This window comes from Pipra filicauda, unplaced genomic scaffold (genome assembly GCF_003945595.2).
Source record: "Pipra filicauda isolate LSUMZ 115617 unplaced genomic scaffold, ASM394559v2 scaffold41_size5083284_pilon, whole genome shotgun sequence".
Taxonomy (NCBI): Eukaryota; Metazoa; Chordata; class Aves; order Passeriformes; family Pipridae; genus Pipra; species Pipra filicauda.
Window position 1 is genome coordinate 3,972,799 of NW_024104554.1, and position 20,645 is coordinate 3,993,443.

At 39.0% G+C, this 20,645-nt stretch overlaps 1 long non-coding RNA gene across 1 annotated transcript; it reads left to right on the forward strand.

Annotated features, from left to right (window-relative positions):
- Positions 1-5,590: 5,590 nt before the first annotated feature.
- Positions 5,591-13,745, forward strand: LOC113990537. Its single transcript, XR_003541653.2, has 3 exons — positions 5,591-5,658; positions 10,632-10,705; positions 13,533-13,745. It is a non-coding gene; the product is annotated as an uncharacterized LOC113990537 (long non-coding RNA).
- Positions 13,746-20,645: the final 6,900 nt, after the last annotated feature.

Genomic DNA, 20,645 nt, shown 5'->3' on the forward strand with positions numbered 1-20,645 from the left:
GTCTTATGTTTGTAGTTTGAAACCAGATGATCTTCTAAACAGGATGAGATCTGAATGCAAACTCAGGTCTATAATATACCCCCCCGTAGTTGTACTCTGGAGTTCACACAGCATTTTCTCTACAAAAGAGTCACAAAAAAGCATTATGCGTTTGCCCAGTGATGTTTTCCGTGTGTTTCAGTGGGTATTTCTGTGTTCACTCCCCCCATGCCCTTCATCATATGTCATCTTCCATGATACCTGCGTGATATGTGTAAATATACTCTTATGCACCAATGCAATAGAATATTGTCTGCAGAGACACGCATGTTTTATAAATAATTTCCTTCATACTTCAAAACTACAGATTCCAGTCAAGCACCACTTCCTCCAAAACTTCAAAACTCACTTCTATGAATCTAATGAGGAAAGTTGCTTCCTAGCCATCTTCATCCATTCACTCACCTTAACTGCTTTTGCAAACAATCTCTTTACATGCTTAAATGTATATTTATACGCACATATTCTTTCCCCTAAAGGTTTCAGCCCTTCATTTTTTTTTATATGAGACTCTTTTTTGCGAAAGAGTAAATAGCAAAGTGCAAACCTCAGGAGGCAATTACCATCCAGGCTGCTGCTCATGACTTGATATATCTCTGTCTTTGAGGTAATACCTTACTACAAACAACAGCAATTTCTTCCAAGTGCTCATGGCATCCATCATGACTTCTCTTGTTCATAAAACACAGCCCTCCATACAACATTTTTGATCAGCAAGGAAACAGTGACCTGTTTGGTTTTTTTTTTTTGCTCTAGCCATAGAGTCACAAATCTATCCCTTAGAAGCAATAATAATAGTGGTTTCTGACCAGATGTGCAGAGTAAAGGAAAACAGTGAGGGTAGTGAGGTTATTGAAGAAAGCCAAGTGGAACAGAGAAAGTAGGATATTGTTCATAAGAATGTATAAGAACTTGAGAGGCCGTGTATTGTCAGTGCATTAATTAGAATTTCACTGCCCTTAAGCTCAGCATCGTCACCCTGGGATAGCTTCTGGTGCTGCTTCCTCCTTCTGCTGGCTCTGGCAGCCAGCACACTGGCAGCAGGGTGTGAGAGGGGGACCATGAGGTACAGCTGCTGAAAACAAAGGAAAAGTGTGTTCTTTTTGGAGTGCTGTTAAATACATTCAGCTTATATTCAATTATGTTTCATACTATAGTCACTACTGAAGTCAATAGACTTCAATTACATGCATAGCAGCAGAATGATAGTCTGAAAACACATCTAAAAAATTTCTGGGAAATGTTGAAATAAGAAAAGAACTATATGAAAAGTTTTTGTAATGGTTTTTGCTAGGATAGAGTTAATTTTCTTCCTAGTAACTTGTATGATTTATGCTGAAAACAGTGTTGAAGGATTTTTTTAGCTATTGCTGAGCAGCACTTGTGCAATGTAAAGGTCTTTTCTGCTCCTCATCTCACCTCACCACTGAGGAGGCTGGTGGTTCAAGAAGAAGCTGGGAGGAGACATAGACTGGACAGCTGACCCTGTCACAACCCACTTCTGAGGTGGGGCAACTATGTTCTTTACAAAGGATCCCTTGAAGTGGGTTAAAGTGAAACGACACTACATAACCAATTATAAAAACTATAATAATTTTTTTTTTTTTTTTTTTTTTTTTTTTTTTTTTTTTTTTTTTTTTTTTTTTTTTTTTTTTTTTTTTTTTTTACTTATTTTTATGGTCATGGCTAGGTTTCGCGAACGAAGATTTGAGGAGGGCTCTACCCACATTTGTTGCAAGTGCATTGGTGGCTAAAAAGGCCAATATGAGATAGACATGTCTGGTTGCAACTTATTTTTAACAACTCTAGAATAATAACTGGAAAAATCGTAACTGGAAAAACTACAACTGGGAAAATACTGTTCTGGGATTTAAGATTTACCTTAAGAGAGGAGAGATAGAAAGAGAAAGAAAAGGGCACAGAGAAATAAGAAATGAGATAGACAGATACAGGGCAGAAGAGGCAGAGGTGTGGCACTGTATGTAGTAGAAGGGTTAGAATGTATGGAGCTCACAGTTGGCAAAGGCACAGTTGAGAGCTCTGGGTGAAAAGCAAGGAACAAACAAATAATGCAGATGTCATTGTGGTAGTCTGCTATGACCTTCTAGCCAGGATGACTATGATCATAAATTATTCTCTGAGAAACTAAGGCACACCTGCAAATCAACTGACCTTCTCCTTATGGGGGGCTTCAACTTGCCAAAAATTACCTCAGAGCATCACACAGTTGGTAGAACCCAGGCCAGAAGATTCCTAAAAAACCTGGATGACTACTTTATGGAACAGGTCCCAAGGGAGCTACTTTGGAAGGATGCCCTCCTTAATCTGCTGCTTGTCAACAGAGCAGATCTTGTGAGTGAAGTGGAGATTGGTGCCAGTCTTGGCCACAGCAACCACAAAGTGATCAAGTTTAAAATCTCTGTTGACAGGAGGAAAAGTGCCAGCAAAACCTCAACTCTGGACATGAGGAGAGCAGAATTCAGGCTGCTCAGGGAATTCAGTCTGCTGGTCATTTTTTAAACATCACCTCCTAAGGGCACAGGAGCAGGCAATTCCCAAGTGTCAGAAGTCAAGCAGGTGAGGCATAAGGCCAGCTTGGTTGAGCAGGGATCTTCTCTTGGAAATAAGGAAAAAAAGGAAGGTGTATGTGCAGTGAAAGCCAGTTCAAGGGACATAGGAAGAATATAGAGATGCTGCTTGCCACTGCAGGGAGAAAATTCATGCACTCAAAGCTCAGCTGGAGTGGAAGCTGGCCAGAAATGTGGGGAGCAATAGAAAGAATTTTTTCAAATATATTAATGGCAATAGGCAGTACAGAATATCATTGGCCTGTTATAGGATGAGGATGGTCACCTCACAAACAGGGACAGAGGCAAGGTAGAAGTGTTTAAAGCTTTCTTTGCCTCTGTCTTCTACAGATTACAGACCAAGGGGGTCTCAGTGCCCTGAACTGGAGGACCATGACTGTAAGAATGATTTAAAATTCTGTAAGATCTGCTGCTCCAGCTGGATCCCTACAAATCTATGGGGCCTGATGGAATTCAGCCCAGAATCCTCAAAACACTGGCTGATGTCATTGCACAACCTGTCTCGATGATTCTTGAGTGGTCTTGGGAACCTAGAGAGGTCCCAGCTGAATGAAAGCGAGTGAGTGTTGTCCCAGTTTTCAAGAAGGGCAAGAAGGAGGACTCTGGAAACTGCAGGTCTGTCAGTCTCACTTCAGTGCCTGGTAAAATTATGGAGAAGATTATTCTGGGAGGTATTGAAAAACATCTGAAAGATAACACAGTCAGTGGTAACAACCAGCACAGGTTCATGAGAGGAAAGTCTTGCTTATCAAACCTGATTTCCTTTTATAACAAGGTAACCGACCTAGTGGATCAAGGGAAGCCAGTTGATGTAATCTTTTTGGATTCCAATAAAGCTTTTGATACTGTCTGTCACAGGATCCTTCTGGACAAAATGTCCAGCACAGAGCTGGACCACCACATCATGTGGTGGGTGAGCAATTGGTTCACAGGTTGAGCACAGAGGGTAATAGAGAATGGGGTGACATCAGACTGGTGACCTGTCACAAGTGGGGTTCCACAGGGCTCCATCTTAGGCCCTGTGCTCTTCAAGACCTTCATAAATGACTTGGATGCAGGACTGGAAGGGATAATATGTAAGTTTGCAGATGACACAAAACTGGGAGGAGTTGTTGTTCTCTTTCAAGAGATGCCCCACTACCTACTCCAGGAGGAGTTCTGGTGGGACATGTGTGGCCTTTCCTTGGAAAAAACCTGGAGTGGCTGAGAGAAAGGGTCTGCCTGTAGGCTGGAAGTCTATGGTTTTCAGTTGTGCAATGGTGTCTTGCGGCACAGGAGGGAGATTGGCACAGTAAAAAGGTTACTCTGTCTTCCTAGGATCTGCTGGTTACCAGCTGCTGCTAGTCTAAAATCTGCCCAAAATAATGTGAAGCATGGATGCTAAGTCCCTTCAAAGCTGTTCCTAATACATCACATATGTCACATTGCTAATATAGGCATAGCAACAGCTTCTAGCTTCTTCTTATGCTGAAATCATGCATTTTGAGTCCAGAAGACTAGATCACCATTCTCTCTCAAAACTCAGCAAATGCTGTACTATTCAGTCCTCAGAGTGCCATTAGAAACCCAGTCTCTAAACCCAGGTCATACATGACTGGGGACATACCCAAGTGGTACATCAGTGGCCTGGGTAGGTTTTTGCACTGAGTGTGGGAGTCCCACTGCTGCAAAGGCTGTCAGATGTGGGACTAATAGTTGGGCATTCATGAAGGTCAGAATAGCAATCAGTCATCATCCAGAGACTAATGGAGCTTAAAGGGCATGAAACCCTGCAACTGATCCAGTCAAAACAAGCAAATGTCTGAGCGGTGAGTGAGAAAGTTGTAACAGGTATCTAGCAGAACTATCTGAAAGGTGCTCTTATCTTTCTCATTTTCTCACTTCTCCCTATTTCTTTGCAGCCACAGCATGGAGAAGCTGGAGGAAGAAATCTTTCAAAAACATAATTAAACCCACATGTTCAGAAAAAACACAGCATTTACACTGAATACATAATGCAGAAAACTGCTCTGTCAGAGATGTTCTTCATCTGATTATGACTGAAAAGCAAAAAATAGAAAGAATTAGTCATAAAACAACTAGCAACTGAAAACACGTGCATTTAGGTGTTTGGCTCCAGGATAAATAAAGTGTAAATGTAGATTTTTCAGATATCTGCCAGAAGTTAGATAGATATCGTTATTTTAGCCTATTTAGAAGGTTGCTTGTATGAGAAAGTATTTCTGACACTGAAATACTCATTGTGAAAGAGCTTTAAAGGTCTTTTTACTGACAGAGTTGATGTTTTTCCTGCTTTTCTGTGCCTGTACAGCTGCTGTAAATGCCAATTAAGCTTAAAAATACTTGTTGATGGCAAACATAGACCATAAGGTCTATTACATCATTAGGTCTATTTACTTCTCTAAGACTTTACCTGCTCATAAAGTCTGTGTTCATGGCTTAGGTGACAGACGTATTTATTCAATTAAACTAAATTCTTTTAGAAGCCCACAAATATTAGAATTTAATGGTCTATGTTCAAGAATAAATAGCTGAATCCAAGTCTTGGGTAATACAGTGTGACTACCAACATTTAAAAAATATTCTTGATTCAACTATCAAGCAATTTTGATAACAACCTTCAACTCCATAAGTTGAAGTTCAGATAATTCTCCTGTAATACAATTCCCTTGAGATTTATTCAGTTGTCTTTACATCATAAGCTGTGTACTTTGTTGATGTAGGACTTTGTCTCCTTGCTTTTCAGTTTCTGATCTGTAAAGAGGGAATTTCCAAACATCGCCAGCTGTTCAAATGTCATTTTCAACAATAAATTTTCACGTCAGAAAGGGCAGACTAAATCACCTGTCTGCAGAGCACAGGCAGATATAGGTGATAAGTAGTTTATATTCTGCAGTTACTCCAAGTTTTCATAATTTTATTTGCAGAACAGCTCTATGATTATTGCAAGACCTTAAAGAAGCAGAAAACATGGACATTTGGAGCTCATTGTCATTCCACAGGACATGCCACCTTCCATCAGAACTATCATGTAACTCCTCTACATACAACTTCTCTTTTTTACTGTCTAATTCTACCTCCATTACTAAAACACCAACTACCATAAATGGCTTACGGCTGCATAGCCAAGTGTAACTCTGTGACTGTGACCCTCTGCTTCTTCATATTCTTTAACTACTTTATTATGAAGATTAAGATGGTATTCAGAAGTCTGTCATGTTACACAGAACCTCACAGCAGTAGTCAATCCCTGCTCTGGAGACCTTAGGCTCTCAATAAATACAAGAGACAAAAAATTACTGTTTTCCTGACATTACAGTTTTCCTGGCTGTAATACAATTTGATGCTTCTTCTCTGAGCACATTGGAAAGCAGAAAGTGGATAATTGCTCAGAGCAGCTTTTCCCTCTTCAGGCAGTAAGTGGCAGCATTGCAGTAGCCTTTTCTTCCCTATCTTCTTCGTTGTTGTCATTCAAGGCAGTCCCATTTTTCTGCTAAAGCACACAAAACTCCTTCAGTAATTTTATATTTTATTATATAAAATATAATTTTATATTGTACAACAATAAATTATAATTAATATCAATAATTTTTATAAAGTTATATAAGGGAAAAAAATTTGCAGATTTGGGGCCTCTTTTGTGAATGGAGACTGTGCATATCAAAACCAACCCCTCCGTTTCCATGCTTTCAGCCAGGGAGTATTTTGTAACCTTATCAACATTTCTAAAAACTGAACAAATTAAAACAAGTATAAGAACAGCTAGAAGCTTTACTTTCTGCCCCTGAAGCAGAGGATGTGAATGGGATGTCTATAATGTAGATCTTCATTCTTAAACTTTATATTTGATGGACACTAAAAAATGAGCCTGCAAAATCAGCATCAGACCATTTCATGTTAACTGACTTCCAGTGACACAGGATTTTATTTACCCTGTTCTAATAGAGCTTTTTGGAACAACAGCTGTGAGTTTTTCCTGGCTCATAATCATCATCAGCCATAAGGAAACTGCAATCAGAAGGGAGGAGACAGATCTGCTGACGAAGCACAAGCCTGCCTCATATCTAACTCCCTCTTGCAGACCCCTTTGTTGGCTCTGCAGTGCTAAAAGGAACAACATACACCAAGAATTCAGTGTTGTCACTTGCATATAGTCCTAAATACAAATTACACTCTTTTCAGAGTCAGCTGAAGTCAGTGGCAATTTTCAGTTGTAGGGTAGGACTAAAGAGTGGATCTGTTCAGCAAGAAATGGATTCCCAGGATAATTGCTTTTCTGGTTAGACCTGTCTGTGGTGATTAGCTTGTGTAGTTATTAGGTCTTAGACTTTTTTCACACTATGTGGCTACGTAAAGTGATGCTAGATGTTACTTGTCAAAGGTGGGTGCTTTTGTTGGTGTGTAGGCAGTGTAGCTTTTGTTTATGCTACTGCCCTTTGCAGAGAAATGAAGCTTTGTATGCTCTGTCTCTTATGGAAAATTGTCATTATAAAGATTCAGTTTCCCCATAAGAATACAGCAAATTGTGTAAGGCAGCTTTTCCTTGAGAAATCCTGCTTATTAGCTGTCAAGATAAGGAAATTAATGAGAAGACTCCTTTATTTTTCAGGGCACAATGGAGTATTTCCAGTGACAGCATCCTGGAAACACTTGCCAGAAAAGGAAAAAGAAAATGGCTTCATAATAACTTGTACCATGCCTATGTCAAAAAATCATGACATCTCTGAGTCCCCATTTTGAGTAGTATCATATTAACATAGGCCTGACTTGTTGCCTGGGCTTTTAAGGTCATGTTTAGGAGAACCAGTCATAATAGTATTTTAGTGGAAATTTTTAAAGTATTAGTTAAAATTATGATACATAGTGCAGTCTGGCAATTATTCAAAATTCCATTTCAGTGATGTTCATGTTTTTCTGTAACATCAGGTACAAACGCTTTTATTCAACATACTTTAATATACTTTGGAATACTGAAAATACAAGTGCTTTATAAATTGAAGCCATTACTATTAATTACTACTACAGAATTTTTCCTTCATCATCTCCCTGACCTTTGGGAAACATTAATGAGAAAGTTTACTCATTGTGAGTATGAGCTGGGTTTAATGAATGTCTTTCGCTGAGACTATACGACTGCTAAGATGAAAGCTCTCAAATGTTAATGCACTTGAGGTTTACAATGTCTAATGTTAATGTCACAGGACATAGGTCAGGGAAGTGAACTGGGAGTGATTGCTCATGATAACCATCTGCATGTTATTTTGCAGCAACAAAACAGAATAAACTAAGTCCCAGGACATGTCTCCTGAGTTATGAAGTTATTGTAGGACTTCATCTAGCATTAATGAGGCCTCATTTGAACAAATGGGAAATTATTGAAATAGGATATCACAGAAGTAGCTTGTGAGGCACTTATGGTTATCTATTCCAGGATGAGTTGAATTACACTAGAGGATAAAAGGCACCTCGATGACTCGTGTGAACATTGACCTTGTAGACATACTCATTATGACCAGTGAATGCAACCCATAGAGTTATATATTATCAGAAACAAAGTGGAACTGAGAGAAGGGTCTCTATGGTTCATTGATCAGCTTAGGTCCATCTTCAGAGAGACAGCCTAAGCAGAAGACATTTGCACATATAGGCTATGTATGCAACCAACTGTAACCGAATAAGCCTGATCAGTCCTTTTGCTTAATGTGGCACAGTGAGAAAAAGTCTAAAGAAGACTAAAGGGTGAAATGAGATGAGAAATTATTTCTTCTCAGTTTTTGTCATACTCATATAGAAGGGTAGCTTGGAGGTCCTGAGAACAAGGCTGGAAGCATCTTCCCAGATAGGAGAAAATTAATCCACTAATAATTTTTAGTGGAGGAGCCTGCTATCTGACATGCGAGCCTAGAGGAACCAAGGAGGATTGGTCAGCCTGCCCCTAAGTTTGGCTTTTGTCTTGTAATCAGTAGGATGATTCCAGGACACCTCAGTTCACTTAGACCATCAACAGCAGCAAAAATGTTGTCATCATTCAAATCACATATGGGTTTTACTCTAGAGCCTTTAATATTTTAAATATAATCAAATAGTGCCATGAGTTGAAAGAAAGAAAGAAACTTCTGCAGAAGAGAAGCTATGAGGATTTTACAGGTCTGGCACTGCCAGATGAACAGCAGTTAGAAATAGTACCTGAGCTGAATGGTCTGGAATGACTTTAGCCAACTGTGACAAAACACACATACCCAGCAGAGTGAATTACAGATGATTAATTTACATAGGAACAACAATAATTTTCTTTATGCCGATGTTGTAATTTCCTTTGTATCAGGTCAGTCTTACTTATCTGATTATTTAGCTGATCAGCAACCTAAACCATCTGCATTCAATTAACAGTGTCATTCCTGCTAAAATCTGAGCTCATGTTATTTGTAGGGATATTCATAAGGTTCTGGTTAGTTTAAAGAAATGCTGTGCTGACTTAACTAACCATTCACAGGAAAGGAAGAGTTGGCACTCATTGTAGGTACTATGGTTGCTATCACATATCCTCCTTCTTTGCTACTATGGAAAGCATTTTGAAGCAGACATTTTTAAACACCCCTTAACTGCTAACCCTTCACTGGGATACTGCAAAACAAAATGGCACAAAACATGTATTAGTTATCTGCTCACAAAGCACAACCTTGCCAAGAGTCATTTCATTTAGCTTTGGATACCTATAAGGTATAAGTTTATGTCCAAGCTCATCATCCTTGGTTCCTTCTGCCATCAATAAGAGAATGAGTCACATCTAGGACAGGATTCACCACAGCATAGACATTCACATGATGAATCCTATCAAACTGTAAAAGTGTTGATTTTCTTCATTTATGTTGATGAAATAAGCCTGACTAGTCAGAGAACAGATGCTCACATTTTAGATGTCTAAAGTGAAGGAGAAGGTTTTGTTTGTTCTTTGAGAATCTGAAATGTCTATCACCTGCCATTTTGTTTTGCCATGATTCTAGGGTTTTAAGGTCAGATCATAGCATAGATTTTCAGAAAGGTAGCATGCTCCTGGAAGATACACAAAATGATAGAATATCTTTAACATGTAACAGGAAAGAAAAGGAGCAGTGAAAGAGGGAGAAGTTACAAACTATGTAACATACAGACTAGGTTACATACAGCACCTCTGACAGTCTAATAACACATACACAAATAGCATCCTGCCGCTTTTGCCACACTACCCTGTCCTGTGTCCATTATCCTCAGCGTTTCTATAGCACAGCAGAATACTGTCTTCTTTCTGCCTCTTGCCTGCTGGCAGTGAGTGCTCTGCATGACAGATGCAAAACTGAGCCTTGCAAAATCTAAAGCAACTTGTCTCCCTATTTTTGCTCAGTTACTCTTTAGGGGCTTAAATTTTCCTCTGGCTGTATGTCTGGGGCAGATGTATCTGTCTTACAAGCTAGTTCTTTATATATTTCCTTCTTTCTCTCATTGACTTTTCGAATCAGAAAATTCATGCTAAATAAAAAATTTCAGCATTTCCTTTCCAACAGTAGTTACTATATAAACCATAAATGCTCAGTAGTGAAATTTTGATGTTTGTTTCTAGTCAGGTACAATAAAGATTCCACACTCTAAAATGTATGTCAAAGTCATGATATTTTTCAGTTAATCTTTTTTTCTCCTTAAAGTCCAGTTTTCTTCAAATTTCTTATTCACATTATCCAAGACTGATTATATTATTTCCTTTCCTTTTCCAGACATTCTGGTGTTTTTCATTTCTTTCTGACACGTTGCATTTTCCGGGGAAATATATCCATGTATAAGGACTCTGCTCAAGAACATATCCTCAGAGAAGTTTAACAAAGTTCCTCTACTTCCCATGGGTAGTGGTGTATGCACACATTGCTCTGAGGAGTGAACGCTGTTCCTGCAACAAATTGGCCCAAGAGGTGTCTTAGTGGTGTCCTAGCAATGTCTAGTTTGCTAACCACTAATTATCATTCTATTCCTCAGGGTCTATCCTATTCATAAAGAGAAAACTTTCCAGGGGCTGCCCTGAGCGCTGATGAGTTTCCATCCCACCTAAGGTAATCTACATTATTTGATCAAGTAACTGCCCCCAGTGCAGGGCCTTCGCTTTGTGCACCTTTCTACCTTTCTTTCTGTTCTAACTGAAATTTTGAACCCTCTTTTTTTCCTGTGTATGAATTCCATTTAGATATGGCAGCTTTCCAAAACACCAGTTATATGTAACAGTATCAAGAGTACTTCATATTTTCTGTGTGTATCACATTAAGTGCATTGAAGTAAAACATTCAGATTGATTAAAGCTTCACATGTATTCCTGTGCTGGCACAATCACATATTGCTGGCACAATCTAAATCACAGATTTCTGTCACAGAACAAGATACAATAACTGAGTAAACTCAGATATATGCTTTACATAAATACAGTAATAAAGACCATATCAACGCCAGGTTTGCAGAGATGTTATATCTGTTATAACCAGTCAGATTTTAAAATATGCAGTGCAAGAGAAATGTACTATTTACTGGGCAATTAATTCACCAGTTAAGTTATTCTGCATTTCTTAGTGATTTTTTTATCCTGAAAAACTCAACTCATGCTGAGACATATGAGCTGACAATTGTCCTGCAGCAGCCTGGATGGAAGCACCTTCCTGTAGTTCAGAGCTCACACCTCAAGGATTGCACAGGGCTAAACGACCACGATGAAGTAACTTCCATGCAGGGTGATTACTTATCACTCCCTGTTTGTCCAGCAGAATGTAAGAAGAAAAAGTGGGAAAGCAGCTATATTTGATAAATACAGCTATATTTGATAAATACAGCTGTATTTGATAAATACAGCTGTATTTGATAAATTTGTTCCTGTATTTGATAAATAATAGAAAGTTTCCTTTTGTCTACATTATCACTGTAATTACACTAATTATTGCAGGCTGCAGGTTATTGCAGCCTTTCTAAGGATCTCCTGACTTCAAACAGGAGGAAAGTGAGGAGGAAAGTTAACACGGATAACCAAAAAAAAGTCAGCCCTTTCTTTGGAAGGCATATAATTTTCAATTAAAAATCAGAATACAATGTTTGCTGGTGTTGAGTCTCCCTGGAGAACATATTTCTGCCTGTCATACCCATTTTGTCATTTTGAAAGTCTAAGCACAATGTCAAGTTTTATAAACATATTTTATTTTTTAATTCCTATTTGATGAGGTAAAAGAGGAGATGTTCAGGAGTGTTATCTTTCAAAGAGCTAAGGGGAAAATGAAAGAACTGGCTGTATTAGTTGTGGTGTCTTCAAACACAGTTCACATCAATTTACAAAACGCATACATGCCTGTGTAGATTTTGGTTGCCAGTGCACTATGAGGTTTCATGCCCTGTTAAGCCAAGATATAAAGGAAGGCCTTAGCAGTGGCATGTGGCCACTGCCCAAAGGGGCTCCAGACTCATGCTGCAACCTGGTTAGTACCTGTGGCATGTCACTGCAGGCTCTGTCCTCACTTGCAGTCAGAATTCGGTTACCATGCAGTAACACATTTCTGTATTGTGTTACTGTCCATGGGCTGCTCATTCATGCTTACATAGTGCTTCTACACATTATTTCACACTGGCACAGGGAAGGTTTGAAACACAAATATCAGCCCTCAGCAAATCTTCATTTACCATTTTGCCCCTTGAAGAATTGAGGTTTCAGTATCGGTCCTTGAGCCTTTTATGTCTCATCTTAAATGGGGTCGTAATTCAAAATCTCAGTTTCTGGACTCCATTTATTTGCAGAAAGCACATCTGGACACAATATTGCCCAAACAAAGTTTCTAGACTCACTGCCTACACTTGCTCTCAAGCTGCTAGCCTGTGAAAAAGAGTTTTGTGACTAAATATAAACTGAAATCAATTTCTTTACAAAACAGATTCGTGTCCAGGGAAACTTCTTGGTTTCAGTCACTACATGTCCTAAACAAGAATCTCCATTAAAATTCCTTTGAGATGTGACTACAAATATGTAAGCAGGTTAAATATGGATAAAATTGAGTTTTGTTTGTGACTTTGTTGGATGCTATAGCTAGGTCCTTTTACATTTTTCATCCATATTTCACATCTAAATACTGAGATTCTTTTTTCCTTTTAGTATTTGGGACTTGAAAAAATTAGAGTCTCTTTTTCAGAAGGTACAGGCTCTGCTTTAAAAAATGAGTCCTATTATGGTTGGGAAGCTTTGGGACACATTCATTGTAATGCTTATATGTTTTATCTCACTTATCAATGAGGCAAATTAAATCTAATTTTGTATCTTCCCATATTTACTATAAATACACTTGCTTGCTGAGAAACATCCTGTGAGAACAAAGAAAGAGCAAGTTCCCTGCTTGAAAGCTCAAAGGATTAGGCCAGTTGCAAAAGTTTCCTTTCCTGGAAGAAAACTTAGCCCAGGAAAACACAGCAGTTTGCCCCAGGCTTAACTCACTAGAAGAATCAAATCTCCTGCCAGATATTTTAGCTATGGATTAAAGCCATTTTGCCATAAATTTTCGATATCTACATTTACTAGCCAAATGATACACTAAGATTCTTTCAAAGAGGTCAATGGCACATAGGTGAAACCCATACTGGGTACAGTGGGGGAAACAGAGAAAGATTTTCTATAATTATGTTTGAGATTTGAAAAGTTAACAAACATATTGTGCTATGGGGTGGAGAATGCCCCTGAGAAAATTCAGTAGTTTCCATACACTTCTCTGGTTTTGTTACTCATCCTCCCACATTTCTCTTTCCTTCCTCATTTCCGTCACAGCTGCACTTTAAAAAACCTGGGCCTGATTTCCCTTTCCCTTGCCCCTGGTTTCGCTACAGTCTGTTGGGGTTAGAGCTTGTTTTCTTTCTTTACTTCAGGTAATAGTAATGTTACACCCAGGGACATGAGGATTGAACTTGCGAGAGTGACATAGAGTTTGAGAATGATGCTCTGAGACAAAAAGAACGAAGACTATCTATTTACACATGTCAAGTGGGTAAACTATGGAGAAATATTTTGTCCAGTTCCTTGTCTGAAGACCAAAGCATCTGTATGCAGAAGGTTTTTTCCAGTTATGCACGGGCTGTGGATGACACATCATGTAAAAAATAGTGTTTACTGATTTGTGAGAATTTTACTGCAGCTATTACATTAATGCATGTTGCAGGTAGAAGTAAAGTCAATTACAGTAATTTCAACACAAAAAAGTAACACTGTATCTATGGTGTACTGGAGCGTATTTAAGAAATTTTCTTTCTATTTTCAGTGAATAATGTCCTAAATCATCTGTAAGAAAGAGAATGGATTAGTGTTTGAAATATGCTTAGGTCTACAGCTCTAGAACTTCTAATAGTGAATTTCTAACTGCACACATGTAATGTAAACAAAAGTAATGCACTTTATGAAAGTTGGCACAAATAAGCTGTATAAGTGGAGGCTTCTGTTCCTTGAAAAGGATCTGTACCTGAAGAAGGAACCCCTATTTCCCTTTACATTCTTGCAGTGGCACTTACCAATGCCTTTTAAAACTACATGCTGCAAAGATTTTGGAGACAGCATCCAGGTCTTATTCTATCACTGAACAGAATAGGTCATGGTTGCTTGGATCTCTTAATGCACATGATCTACTCCCTCAGGAGACCTGGAGTCCCCATCCAGATGTAGCCCTGGATAAAACATAATGTGTAGATAAAACCAGCAGATTTCCTGCTTATGACCAAAAGATGGGAGCAGGCCTCCCTCTGCAGAGCACTAAGACACAGTGTTTACATAACATCCTTAATCATTTTTTTCAAATGTGTCACACAGAAGTTTTACAGTGCTACTCATCTCAAATCGTCTTCCTTTCACGGTAAGAAAAGGGGCTGTTCTTGAGTCCAATCCAAGTTATTGTTCCAACTAAAGACAGATTGTGTTGCTGCATTCAGCTGTTTATAACAGAGTTTTTATATTTTTTGTGTTTTAAAGGTAGATACAGGTCTGGTCCCATCTCTCAAAGCCTTCAAAAAAACCCCAATAGAATTTATTTAATTAAAAGAAGAGCTTACATCTACATGTACATGTTCTGTACATGTAAAATGTATAAAATGCAGGCTCAATCAAGATGAGAAGGGCATTGAATGAAGTGCACATTGTAAATATTGTTAAATTATGACAAACAACTTGAGTTTGAGTAGCATATGAAGTATATCACAGAACTTATTCCTAAACAAAATCAACAAGACCTTTAAAAAGTTTTCCATTTGGCCCTCACTTTCTCAGGTTATTCAAGGAAAATACACCTACAATGAAGTGTCACTGATTCAATGTACAAAGCATAAAAAGCCAAAAATAATATTAGAAGGAAAACTTACTTCACACACAACATTTCATACTGCCAAGCTACTCCGTTTTCTTTTACATCCTAGAGATTTTAGCATAAATTATTGTTTTACAATTGACAGCTGTTAACATTCATAGTGTTCAGTGCACTCTAATGAACTTCATTTGAGATGAATTATATGAAATCATTCCCCAGTTAGCAGGCTCTCCATTAGCAGTGACTTCTGATGATTCCTTATAAAGGCAGGACATAGTGAACATATTCTTCACTACATCCACAAATCACATGCTAGGGTCAAACAACCTTAAGATTGCAGAGCAACCATGGAACTGTGGCAGTTGCACAATGTCAAGAAAAATACTCCTTCCAGTTCAGGCCTGAAGGAGTTGTTTAGCATTGAGAGACTAGCAACCTCAAAAGAGGATATGCACATTCAAACGAGGATAGATGATACTCTAAATCTGCAGCAGTTTGTCCCACCATTAAGCCTCGTATAGAAATAAATTGAAAGAAGACAGTTCCTAGGCATTAGCTTTGAAAACAAACATTTATTAAGTTATTTATTTTTAATTACATATTAAGCACGTTAAAAGCTAGCAAAGGGCCATAACAGCAAAAGCCAATAGCCTCCTGGGTTGCATTAGGCAGAGTGTTGCCAGCAGGATGAGGAAGGTGATCCTTCCGCTCTTTTCAACAGTGGTGAGAACCATCTGGACTGTTGGGTACAGCTCTGAGCCACTCAGAACCAGAGAGACATGGACATACTGGAGTGAATTTGGCCAAGAGCCATGAATATGATATGCATACGACATTTGAGGAAAGGCTGAGGAAGCTGGGACTGTTCAGCCTAAAGAAAAGAAGGCTCAAGAGAACCTTATAAATGTATGCAAAAACCTTCTTATTCCTATTTGAAATTTTTTCTTTGTTTTTTGAAATGTAGGTTATATCACTGCTATAGTTTTCACATTAATAAATCACTTATAAGAGACCCTAATTGCATTAGATAGTGGCAGCAGCTGTGAAGGAACTAAGGGCATCTGATTTACACATCACTGTCATGCTTTTGGGCAAAGGCTGTATTTTAATCTGTTCACATACCATCCCTACGTATAAAGTGATTTCTGATGAAACAAGGTAATGCAGTTCTAAGTATATATTCACAGACAGAAAGGACAGCAAGTCAGAGCCAGACCTCTCTTCAGGGCTTTGTATTATGTTGCCCATATACATTACTTGCTAATTCCATTCTGCGCATATAATTTCTACACTTAATGAACTTTACTTTTCAGAACTTACCTTGCTATCAAGAAATGCACCAAGCATAAGGCATGAAAACAACTTGTACTAACAACTTAATAAAAAAGTCCTAGAGCCATAAAAGAGTTCATAAATAGAAAATACATTTCAGGAAGCAGCTTGATATATGGTTATGGAACAGTTTGAACAGAGAGCGATCACACAGCACATACAGGACAACCAGGGGATCAGGCACAGCCAGCAGGAAAGGCAGGTCCTGCTTGACCAACCTGATCTCCTTTTATGACCAGGTGACCACCCTAGTGGATGAGGAAAAGGCTGTGGATGTAGGCTACCTTGACTTCAGCAAAGCTTTTGTTACTGTCTCCCACCGCATTCTCCTGGAGAAGCTGGCAGCCCATGGCTTGGACAGGTGCACTTTTTGTTGCGTTAAAAACTGTCTGAGTGGCTGCGCCCGGAGAGTGGTGGTGAGTGGCGCTGCATCCAGTTGGCAGCCAATCGCTAGTGGGGTTCCCCAGTGTTCAATATTGGGGTGAGTCCTGTTTAATATCACTATTGATGATTTGGGTGAGGAGATTGAGTGCATTCTCACTCAGTTCGCAGACGACACCAAGTTGGGTGAGAGTGTTGATCTGCTAGAGGGTAGGAAGGCTCTGCAGAGGGATCTGGACAGGCTGGATCAATGGGCCAAGGCCAACTGTATGAGGTTCAACAAGGCCAACTGCTCGGTCCTGCCCTTGGGTCACAACAATCCCATGTAGCACTATGGACTAAGAGTAAGAGTGGCTGGTAAGTGGTCCAGTGGAAAAGAACCTAGGGGTCCTAATGAGCCAGCAGTGTGCCCAGCTGGCCAAGAAGGGCAATGGCATCCTGGTTTGTATCAGCAACATTGTGGCCAGCAGGACTAGGACAGTGATATTCTGTACTCAGCATTGGTGAACACACCTCAAATCCTGAGTTTGTTTCTGGGCCCCTCACTAGAAGAAAGACATTAAGGAGCTGGAGCATATCCAGAGAAGGACAACAGAGCTGGTGAAGGGTCTGGAGCACAAGTCATATGAGGAGCAACTGAGGGAGCTGGGGTTGTTTAGCCTGGAGAAAAGGAGGTTGAGGGGTGACCTCAATCACTCTCTACAACCACTTGAAAGGAGGTTGTAGCCAGGTGGGGATCAACCTCTTCTCCCAGGAAACTAGGGACAGGACAAGACGAAATGGCCTCAAGATGCACCAGGAGAGGTTCATTGGGAAGAATTTCTTCAATGAAAGAGTGGTTAAGCATTCAGACTGGCTGCCCAGGGAAGTGGTGGAGTCACCATCCCTGTAAATGTTCAAGAAATGACTCCATGTGGCACTTAGTGCTATGGTTTACTTGGCATGGTGACGTTCAGTCAAAGGTTGGACTCAATGATCTTGGAGGTCTTTTCCAACCTTGATGATTCTATTCTATTCTATTCTATTCTATTCTATTCTATTCTATTCTATTCTATTCTAATAATGTTACAACTACTCAGAAGAATCGCACATCAAGCTCATTTTACAGTCACACTTCATTCCATTTTTACTGTCTCTACTCCAGACAGCAGGCTAAGTATAGGTATCACAAACATACAAAACCAGACGGCAGCCAGTATTCTGGCATAGCTTCCAGCTCAGCTGTCATCTCGGCTGATTCTCAGTGAGCTCAAATGTAATCCATTGAAGATGTCATTCCCACAGGAAGCTGAGGATCAGTTCACACAGGACTTTGTGTTTGTTTGCATATGCGTATTCACTGTAGTTAATGTCATTTTACTGACTGCACTTAAAAATTGCCCTCCCCCCGAACCGTGTGAAATGAGATTATCCCTCAAACCATGAGACTGTTTCTGACAAAACACACGCGAATCAAGCCACAGCTAGTCTCCCACGTTCATGAGAACTACTGGTTTCAGAAAAGAAGTATCTAAATAACTTCACATCCTATTTTCTCTGCATTACTCCTAATAGAAATAATGGATTGGCTACCTTTTAAAGCTTATGGTCCAAAATGATTGCAAAGTGATTATTAGCAAATCTTTTATGTCTCTGACAAATATCAACCTTTTCCTTCAGAATGATATGTCATATCATCATCCTAGGATAAACTTTGAAAAAAATGAAACTGTTTTGACTGAAACAAAATTACTGTAAGGATAAATGTGCAAATTAAAACAGCAAAAACAGGACTAGATAATAATAACAACATTATTATCTACTGTGCAATTCTAAAGCAGCAAAGTCCAAATGAAGATTTGTGATATATCTGTTACCTGTTTCTGACTGGCTGTGAAAAGATTACATCTATTTTTAAGAAAAATCTTGCTACAACACCTTTTAGCCAGCTAAATCTATTGAAGTAAATGGAGTCACATCAATTATTGAAAGATTGCAAGTGAATGAGATAAAATCCTTTTTAGCAAAGAGTTCTCTAATAGGGAGTAGTTCCATGGCAAAAAATTACCTTTATTTGATACCCAAAGCAAAAGAAGAAAAAAATTACTAGACAAAGTGGCAAAATTCTATTCTAGAAACAAGCATCTGTCCACAAAGAATAGGGAATAATCATTGTGTGATAAATGTGTGAGGTCCCAACACTGACTAGAAATGCATGGCTGTAAGACTATGTGGACAAAAACATGCATTCCACAAAGCTGATTAACTCATACAACTAAGAAAGAGAAAAACAGATAACAAAATGTTGCCAGCTAGGATAATAAACATGCAAAAATTCCCATCTTGGATGTATGGTTAACCGTAGGACATCTGGTATCTTTTCATAGTGTGTCAGAAATTTTTTAATGTCTTGTATACCCTGGAATAAAAGTAGAGCATCTTATGTGGCACAGCTTCCAACCATAACAAAGGCAGCCAACGCTCACTCATCAGTTATGATGCGTTAAGTCTTTACACTGGTGGGACTGACCACCAGTTTACACTGTCTGGATGCCTGAGTATCCAGTTCTGGTATTACAGGACAAATCTTTTCAAATCCTTTAGCAACACTGCTAATACAAATATTATCCTGTGCCAGCACACTGTCAGGAGCCGTGATACTGATGCTGTCCACAGGAGTCTCGAAGAAGAAATAAAAGATGAGGAAAGTGAAATGTAAATATGAGATCATGGAAGACAAGTTGGAAAAGTTGGATAAGGATCTTAGTACTTCTGCTCTCCCAGTCTTCAGCCTTTGAAAAGGTGTCTGGGACACTCTTCCAGGAATCCCCCTCATTTCCTGACCCGGTTTCTATCCCACAGGTAAATTCTTCTGAAAATCAGAATAGCCTCATACTTTAAGACTCACAAGTTGTGTGGCATCCACCTTTTGAGATCTTAATTCTGGGGCTTACCCAAAGAGTCTATCAGAACCCAAACTTCATTTCAGTTGATGAGGCCAATGCTGATACATACTTCAGTATGCTTAATTCTCCTGAAGAATACTGTCAAAGTTGGCCAGGAAAAAGCTTCGAAAGATCAGACCCAAAATCCTTAATGCTTTCTGGTTTGTTTCTGTTAGTTGGGTTTTTTACATTTTAGTAAATATGAACAAATTTTTAACATTTACCGGAAAAATAGATAAATATTCAGGCACAATCTGTAGTAACAAATGTTTCCAGGGAAATTTGTGAAGTAGTATGAAAACAAAAATCCTACCTGGCAAAAAGCCAGCTAATAAAAGGATTTCTGCAATAGACAAGCGTGCTAATTCCAGAACATAATATGACAAAAGCTCTGATAAACATCCTGAATGCTTCATCCCCAGAAAAATTCCCTCCTACATAATGACTAGTCTTGCTGTGTGATCATCTCCTGCATATCCCTGTGAAGAACTAGTATTCCAGGGACATTTGCCTTTGATGACTGATTTGTCTCAGCAGTTGGTGGGAGTTTACCCTTGACTTCTGCAGAAGCTGGGTCAAGATCCAGAACAAACAGTGACAGATTTCTATTTGAATTTGCACAAACTTGGTGAAACTCTCCCCACCAAGTATAGGAGAAGGGGTAACAAACTTAATTTAAGGGCAGGGGAGGTTCTTTACCTGAGACATCTAACAACACATCAATTGACACTGTAGGCCAACTTTCTTTATATCAAAGCAGAAGCAGTCAAATTAAGATACTATGTCCAATTTGGCAAACTTATCTGTTGTTTTAGTGAACAGGCCAAGAATTGACTAGACACTAGATCAGAGCTGGCAAAAACCCTTGGGGTTGTACTAGATTGATTTATGCTGACTGAGGATCTAGCAATATATCGTCCTCTAATAAGCTAAGGTATACAAGAGACAATGTGCTGAAACTTCTGATAGTTTTCGCTGAATCTATATTACTAAGAAAAGACTTCAGAATTAATTCTGGAAACACTCAAAAATATCCATTTGCAAAACTTTTGGAA